This window comes from Anomaloglossus baeobatrachus, unplaced genomic scaffold (assembly GCF_048569485.1).
Source record: "Anomaloglossus baeobatrachus isolate aAnoBae1 unplaced genomic scaffold, aAnoBae1.hap1 Scaffold_91, whole genome shotgun sequence".
Taxonomy (NCBI): Eukaryota; Metazoa; Chordata; class Amphibia; order Anura; family Aromobatidae; genus Anomaloglossus; species Anomaloglossus baeobatrachus.
In genome coordinates, this window is record NW_027445305.1 from 710,806 (window position 1) to 720,317 (window position 9,512).

Sequence of the window (9,512 nt, forward strand, 5' to 3'; positions counted from 1 at the left end):
TTTTCTTACGTTATTGATCACTATAGTGTGCCAGAGCTATTTCTATTGAATTGACTCTTATTTTTTCTGAGCACCTGCTATATACACAGTGACCCAGACATATTCAAGTTTCATTCAGAAGGCAGAGGGAAGCCTTAGCAGCTGAGCCTATATCTTGGCTTGTGAGCATTAGAACAGGCCGGCGATTACAGGGTAACATGAAAAATGTCCAGCTTGCATTATGACTAGAACATGACAATATCCTTTTAAGTACTAACCTATGATGCGTTCCTAAGCAGTTGATGTTATATGTTCTACATTTCATTTTCTGCATACTTTACAAGTAGTAGAATTTGCTTTGATATAGGCAACTGGATTTTCACAATGAAAAGGCAAAGGATAACGCCCGAAAAAGACGCCATACATTATGTCAGTGCCATCACTGACAAACCTGGATTGACCATGAAATACATCAATCCCCTTAAAGGTGAGTTAAAACAAGTTTTAACTAAATTGCCTTAATATTGTCATGCATTAGAATGACTGTCTTAGGTAATGATAAATATTTTCTACAGGAAGAGGAGTGTTTGCTGAAACTGAAATCGAAAAAGGGAGTTTTGTTGCAGAATATCGAGGCGAGCTCACGTATGCACTTACGATGGTAGACAACTACTCGAGATTTATGGTTGTGGTACAAGTCAAAGATCTAATGGCCCATACTGCAGCGAAGGTCTTCCAAGCACACTTATGCAGACCTCATGGCTACTCAGAGAGAGTCCTCACAGATCAAGGCACAGCCTTTGAAGCGGAAATCTTCAAGGACTTCTGCAGCTTTTACCGATGCAGGAAGATGCGCACTACACCCTACCATGCTCAAACCAATGGTTATCAACCTGCTCAGGACTTTACCCCATATTCCAGATGTGGCCTTACAAGTGATTTATAGAGGGGTAACAATACGTTGGGATCACCGGATCTAATCTCCCTTTTTATACACCCTAAAATCTTGTTTGCTTTAGAATAAACAATAACATCATAAAGGTATAGCAGTACCGTTTCAAAGTTTCGGTGTCCCAAGCAGCATTCCATCAGCCTCTGGAAGGTTCCTGGCAAATTGCACAGCTCGAAGGGCATGCTTTTGAACTCGCAGAGACCCATCGGGGTGGCAAAGGCGGTCTTCTCCCGGTCTGCCTCAGCAACGGACACTTGCCAATAGCGACTAGTGAGATCAAGGGTAGAAAAATAATTTGCAGTTCTCAATGCAGCTAGCTATTCCTCAATACAGGGGAGTGGTGCTGTCCTTCTTCTTTAACAGGACCAACGGAGCTGCCCAGAGGCTACAACTGTCACGGATAACCCCAGCCTCCTTCATGTTGCTCAACATGTCCTTGGTACACTGGTAATGTGCAGGTAGTTTTGGCTTATATCTCTCTTTGATGGGTGGGTGTGCACTTGTGGGGATGTAGTGTTTGACCCCTTTTATTCTTCAAAAGTCTAGCGGATGTTTGCTGAAGACTTGCTCGTATTCTTGCACTAGCCTGTAGACCCCCTTCTTGTGATGTGAAGGTGTGGAGTCAGTGCCTACGTGTAATTCCTTACACCACTCCTCTGGCTGACTTGGTGAGCTGTCACTGAATGGGTGGGCTGAAGCAATGGTGGATGCTGCTGTTTGGATAGCATGTGTATCTACTGAGAACAGCTTATCAATGGTGGCAAATCGGAGCAGCTTAATCTCTTGCTCTCCGCAGTTCAACACTCTCATGGGCACTCTTCCCTTCCATATTAATGAATAAAACTATGATGTAAATAGCATATAGATACCCCACAAATGCAGATAAAAGTAGGTTATGGGAAAAGGGGGAATAGAGAAACAGGAAAATAGTGGAATAAAGTATACCTTCCAGGTGGGAGAGGAAATGGCAGCACAGCCAGTGGAGGTGAAGCAAGGGGAGCCTGCAACTAAAGAGTTGAGAGCGTTATCACATGGTGACTGAGCCTGATTGTAACGGGAGCATAGAGGTGCCGATCCTGTCTTACCTGCGTTGGTGTAGAAGTGGGTGTCCTGTGGTGGAGTCAGCTATGTGCAGTGGTGGCCGTGGGTTCTTTTATGTGCGACCGTAGTAATAGCTGCGCCCACTTCCTGTATGGGAGTGGAATGCAGTGAGGGTAATGGAACGCACGCCTGCGCATTTGTGTTTAACGTCGCGCATGTGCAGAACGGAGAAAAGGCTGCGCTCACTTCCTAATAAAAGGGAGTGAGACGCATCTGGGAAGGGAAGGGAAAAGATTAGGGTTTGGGGATGATGAAAGGGCTTTCTACGGGCAAGGATGGCAAAGGGTGGCAGTGACGGAAAGTCAGGCAGCCTGTCCTGTCCTGTCCGTCCGTCTTTTTGTATCATGAATTGGAAAGACTGCAAGGGGGAGGGGAGGTGCTTGTGTCCAAAAGGAGGAGTTATTCAGATTCATTGCAGTGGGCGGCGGCTGCAAAAAGCACCATTCTTCTTGTTTTTGCTCTGCAAAACAGCCTTTTCAAGGGTTGGCTTGGGTGACAAAATGTCTTCTGTAGGCGTGGGTTTGTCTCCCTCTCCCTAAGATGTGTCCGGTATAGGCCAGGGTGCCACTCAAGGCCGTAACCAATTCGGGTTATAGCTTCTCGGCCTTTTGGCTAAGATCAAGTGTAGTTTCGGAGGACGCTACCTTGGTCGGTACTGGAAGGTGCCTGGGATTGCACGTCTGCCGGCCTTGAGGAAGTGTGTGCGCCTTCTGGTGACACATAGCCCTCTCGTGCCTGGACGGTTCCCAGGCAACGGGAGGCGATCACCTTTGTTATTTTGAAGTCCTACTGATAAACAGAAAAAAAAAAAAATTAAATCTGTTCTTATCAGTTTAATATCTGATACGTCCCCTCTCTGGGGACCATATATTAAATGGATTTTTAGAACAAGGAGATGGAAAAAATCTTGCTCTGTCCACTCCACGCATTGACCTGGTATTGCAGTACCTCCAGGACCGGTGCACCCCTTCTTAACCCAGTTTCCAAAAGCAGAGCTCAATTCACCTGATTCAAATGAGCCCCATTAGTGAATTGAAAGAAAGCAAAAACTTTATATGCACCTCAATTTGGCCAATTCACTTTTCACACTTTCACCCTTTTTTTTATCTTTCACACCTTTTACTTGCTTTATTGATGCAAAAAGCTGTGCCAAATAGCAAACTCATCTCCACTCAACTTGACCAACTCTGCTATGTCCCGTGCAGTATCTTATTCTCAGTCTTATCTAGATCATTTGCAATTGAATAGAATAGATCCCTTTTGGCTGCTTATGACTGTGTAAAATATGTAGTTTTACTGGGCTGGGATGAGAGAATCCATTGAAGCATGGTGTAGGGATTGTGGTTCCTGTGTGCTAAGAAGAGAGGCTGGCACCAGCCAGAAAGCCCCATTGCAGCCAATAATCACTTAATAACTTTTTCAACTTGTCATCATATGGGAGGCCTTCCATTCCTTGTAGTAGTCTAGTTGCCCACCTTTGAACTGATTTTAACTTCTGAATGTCCTTTTTAAAATGTGGAGCCCAAAACTGGTTCCCATATTCCAGATGTAGCCTTACAAGTGATTTATAGAGGTGTAACAATACGTTGGGATCACGGGATCTAATCTCCCTTTTTATACACCCTAAAATCTTGTCCCAAGCAGCATTCCATCAGCCTCTGGAAGGTTCCTGGCGCATTGCACAGCTCGAAGGGCATGCTTTTGAACTCGCAGAGACCCATAGGGGTGGCGAAGGCGGTCTTCTCCCGGTCTGCCTCAGCAACGGACACTTGCCAATAGTGACTAGTGAGATCAAGGGTAGAAAAATAATTTGCAGTTCTCAATGCAGCTAGCGATTCCTCAATACGGGGAGTGGTGCCGTCCTTCTTTTTTAATAGGATCAACAGAGCTGCCCAAAGGCTACAACTGTCACGGATAACCCCAGCCGCCTTCATGTTGCTCAACATGTCCTTGGTACACTGGCAATGTGAAGGTGGTATTGGCTTATAGCTCTCTTTGATGGGTGGGTGTGCACCTGTGGGGATGTGGTGTTGGACCCCTTTTATTCCCCCAAAATCTAGCGGGCTTCCCACCGGTAACCCGCTCCCCAGCTTGGATGGATTCTGAGGGAGCCCCTTTTGCCCGCAGGCTCTGGCCCTGGGAACTGTAGCCTTGGCGGTGACTGTGCTTCCCTCTACGGTGTGAGCTGTTGCCTTCAATCGGGTCTTGACTGCTGGGAAACCCTGGAGGTTCCTGTCGCTAACGGATTTGACCGGTTTTACGGCGACTCCTAGCCTGGTCGGGGTCCGTAGGCCCTGCCGGATGGTGCTGGCTTCTCTTCACTCCCCGATCTGGTACCGGCGGGCCACCGCCCATCCCCGGTCCGTACGGTTCACTCCAATCAGCCTCTCCTGCAGAAGGTCACCACCGTCTGCCAACCTTGCTGAGTGCCCGGGCCACACACCCGGACACGGTCAGTCTCCTCTCCTCTTCACTTCTCTAACTCCAAAACTGATCTCTAATCTGACTCCTTTTCCCGCCACCAGGACTGTGAACTCCTCGGTGGGTGGGATCAACCGCCTGGCCCACCCCCTGGTGTGGACATCAGCCCCTGGAGGAAGGCAACTAGGATTTGTGTTTAGCTTCGGTGTGCCTAGCCGGAGTGTAGAGTGTGTTGGTGTAGTACCTGTGACGACCTGGCTTGTCCAGGGCGCCACATTCCCCTATAGTAAAATGCAGACCGTCCGCGGGCTGCCCGTCCATCACCGGTTTTATTTTCACAACTGAAAAAGAATAAAACGGTAAAACATGTAAAAGCATCATAAACATTTTACAACGGTACAGCTTCCGCTCTTCTCCCACCCAAACAGCCTTTATGTACGTCTCTTCTCAGGGACATCGGAGTGCCACACAATGTTTTACGTAAAATCTTTCATGTATTGATCTCAAAAAGTAACATACATTAGCTCTATCTCACTATTGGGTATGTGCCCTTAACATTTCCGCTATGAAAAATCATTTTGGTGTCATTTTGGAAGGTTTTCTGGTGAGTCCGTAAAAATGGCGTAAAACGCGGACAAAATTATTCACAGCTGTGACTTTTGAGTGATAAATGCTTCAAGGGGTCTTCCCCATGCTGTTGCAATGTCATTTGAGCACTCTTCGGAGACTGCATCTGTTATAGTTTTGGAGAAAAATGTGTTCATTTCATGTATGCGCGAAATGCCTTAAAAATGGCTTTAAAATGGATTTGGAGCATGGAGACGATTATCTCGGGATTGCAAGATAACCAAACAAAACTTTTAGTGGATTTCTACTTATTTTATTAAATATCATCTCCACCAAACAGGACAAGCTTGCATCTGTTATAGTTTTGGAGAAAAATGTGTTCATTTCATGTATGCGCGAAATGCCTTAAAAATGGCTTTAAAATGGATTTGGAGCATGGAGACGATTATCTCGGGATTGCAAGATAACCAAACAAAACTTTTAGTGGATTTCTACTTATTTTATTAAATATCATCTCCACCAAATAGGACAAGCTTGCATGTGTTATAGTTTTGGAGAAAAATGTGTTCATTTCATGTATGCGCAAAATGCCTTTGAAATGGCTTTAAAATGGATTTGGAGCATGGAGACGATTATCTCAGGATGGCAATATAAAAAAACGAAACTTTTAGTAGATTTCTACTTATTTTATTAAATATTATCTCCACCAAACAGGACAAGCTTGCATCTGTTATAGTTTTGGAGAAAAATGTGTTCATTTCATGTATGCGCGAAATGCCTTAAAAATGGCTTTAAAATGGATTTGGAGCATGGAGACGATTATCTCGGGATTGCAAGATAACCAAACAAAACTTTTAGTGGATTTCTACTTATTTTATTAAATATCATCTCCACCAAACAGGACAAGCTTGCATCTGTTATAGTTTTGGAGAAAAATGTGTTCATTTCATGTATGCGCGAAATGCCTTAAAAATGGCTTTAAAATGGATTTGGAGCATGGAGACGATTATCTCGGGATTGCAAGATAACCAAACAAAACTTTTAGTGGATTTCTACTTATTTTATTAAATATCATCTCCACCAAACAGGACAAGCTTGCATCTGTTATAGTTTTGGAGAAAAATGTGTTCATTTCATGTATGCGCGAAATGCCTTAAAAATGGCTTTAAAATGGATTTGGAGCATGGAGACGATTATCTCGGGATTGCAAGATAACCAAACAAAACTTTTAGTGGATTTCTACTTATTTTATTAAATATCATCTCCACCAAACAGGACAAGCTTGCATCTGTTATAGTTTTGGAGAAAAATGTGTTCATTTCATGTATGCGCGAAATGCCTTAAAAATGGCTTTAAAATGGATTTGGAGCATGGAGACGATTATCTCCGGATTGCAAGATAACCAAACAAAACTTTTAGTGGATTTCTACTTATTTTATTAAATATCATCTCCACCAAACAGGACAAGCTTGCATCTGTTATAGTTTTGGAGAAAAATGTGTTCATTTCATGTATGCGCGAAATGCCTTAAAAATGGCTTTAAAATGGATTTGGAGCATGGAGACGATTATCTCGGGATTGCAATATAACCAAACAAAACTTTTAGTGGATTTCTACTTATTTTATTAAATATCATCTCCACCAAACAGGACAAGCTTGCATCTGTTATAGTTTTGGAGAAAAATGTGTTCATTTCATGTATGCGCGAAATGCCTTAAAAATGGCTTTAAAATGGATTTGGAGCATGGAGACGATTATCTCGGGATTGCAAGATAACCAAACAAAACGTTTAGTGGATTTCTACTTATTTTATTAAATATCATCTCCACCAAACAGGACAAGCTTGCATCTGTTATAGTTTTGGAGAAAAATGTGTTCATTTCATGTATGCGCGAAATGCCTTAAAAATGGCTTTAAAATGGATTTGGAGCATGGAGACGATTATCTCGGGATTGCAAGATAACCAAACAAAACTTTTAGTGGATTTCTACTTATTTTATTAAATATCATCTCCACCAAACAGGACAAGCTTGCATCTGTTATAGTTTTGGAGAAAAATGTGTTCATTTCATGTATGCGCGAAATGCCTTAAAAATGGCTTTAAAATGGATTTGGAGCATGGAGACGATTATCTCGGGATTGCAAGATAACCAAACAAAACTTTTAGTGGATTTCTACTTATTTTATTAAATATCATCTCCACCAAACAGGACAAGCTTGCATGTGTTATAGTTTTGGAGAAAAATGTGTTCATTTCATGTATGCGCAAAATGCCTTTGAAATGGCTTTAAAATGGATTTGGAGCATGGAGACGATTATCTCGGGATTGCAAGATAACCAAACAAAACTTTTAGTGGATTTCTACTTATTTTATTAAATATCATCTCCACCAAACAGGACAAGCTTGCATCTGTTATAGTTTTGGAGAAAAATGTGTTCATTTCATGTATGCGCGAAATGCCTTAAAAATGGCTTTAAAATGGATTTGGAGCATGGAGACGATTATCTCGGGATTGCAAGATAACCAAACAAAACTTTTAGTGGATTTCTACTTATTTTATTAAATATCATCTCCACCAAACAGGACAAGCTTGCATCTGTTATAGTTTTGGAGAAAAATGTGTTCATTTCATGTATGCGCGAAATGCCTTAAAAATGGCTTTAAAATGGATTTGGAGCATGGAGACGATTATCTCGGGATTGCAAGATAACCAAACAAAACTTTTAGTGGATTTCTACTTATTTTATTAAATATCATCTCCACCAAACAGGACAAGCTTGCATCTGTTATAGTTTTGGAGAAAAATGTGTTCATTTCATGTATGCGCGAAATGCCTTAAAAATGGCTTTAAAATGGATTTGGAGCATGGAGACGATTATCTCGGGATTGCAAGATAACCAAACAAAACTTTTAGTGGATTTCTACTTATTTTATTAAATATCATCTCCACCAAACAGGACAAGCTTGCATGTGTTATAGTTTTGGAGAAAAATGTGTTCATTTCATGTATGCGCAAAATGCCTTTGAAATGGCTTTAAAATGGATTTGGAGCATGGAGACGATTATCTCAGGATGGCAATATAAACAAACGAAACTTTTAGTAGATTTCTACTTATTTTATTAAATATTATCTCCACCAAACAGGACAAGCTTGCATCTGTTATAGTTTTGGAGAAAAATGTGTTCATTTCATGTATGCGCGAAATGCCTTAAAAATGGCTTTAAAATGGATTTGGAGCATGGAGACGATTATCTCGGGATTGCAAGATAACCAAACAAAACTTTTAGTGGATTTCTACTTATTTTATTAAATATCATCTCCACCAAACAGGACAAGCTTGCATCTGTTATAGTTTTGGAGAAAAATGTGTTCATTTCATGTATGCGCGAAATGCCTTAAAAATGGCTTTAAAATGGATTTGGAGCATGGAGACGATTATCTCGGGATTGCAATATAACCAAACAAAACTTTTAGTGGATTTCTACTTATTTTATTAAATATCATCTCCACCAAACAGGACAAGCTTGCATCTGTTATAGTTTTGGAGAAAAATGTGTTCATTTCATGTATGCGCGAAATGCCTTAAAAATGGCTTTAAAATGGATTTGGAGCATGGAGACGATTATCTCGGGATTGCAAGATAACCAAACAAAACTTTTAGTGGATTTCTACTTATTTTATTAAATATCATCTCCACCAAACAGGACAAGCTTGCATCTGTTATAGTTTTGGAGAAAAATGTGTTCATTTCATGTATGCGCGAAATGCCTTAAAAATGGCTTTAAAATGGATTTGGAGCATGGAGACGATTATCTCAGGATGGCAATATAAACAAACGAAACTTTTAGTAGATTTCTACTTATTTTATTAAATATTATCTCCACCAAACAGGACAAGCTTGCATCTGTTATAGTTTTGGAGAAAAATGTGTTCATTTCATGTATGCGCGAAATGCCTTAAAAATGGCTTTAAAATGGATTTGGAGCATGGAGACGATTATCTCGGGATTGCAAGATAACCAAACAAAACTTTTAGTGGATTTCTACTTATTTTATTAAATATCATCTCCACCAAACAGGACAAGCTTGCATCTGTTATAGTTTTGGAGAAAAATGTGTTCATTTCATGTATGCGCGAAATGCCTTAAAAATGGCTTTAAAATGGATTTGGAGCATGGAGACGATTATCTCGGGATTGCAAGATAACCAAACAAAACTTTTAGTGGATTTCTACTTATTTTATTAAATATCATCTCCACCAAACAGGACAAGCTTGCATCTGTTATAGTTTTGGAGAAAAATGTGTTCATTTCATGTATGCGCGAAATGCCTTAAAAATGGCTTTAAAATGGATTTGGAGCATGGAGACGATTATCTCGGGATTGCAAGATAACCAAACAAAACTTTTAGTGGATTTCTACTTATTTTATTAAATATCATCTCCACCAAACAGGACAAGCTTGCATCTGTTATAGTTTTGGAGAAAAATGT

The 9,512-nt window shown here is 41.0% G+C and overlaps 1 pseudogene; it reads left to right on the top strand.

Moving 5' to 3' along the window:
* Positions 1–2,795: 2,795 nt before the first annotated feature.
* Positions 2,796–3,002, top strand: LOC142289196 (U2 spliceosomal RNA; annotated as a pseudogene).
* Positions 3,003–9,512: the final 6,510 nt, after the last annotated feature.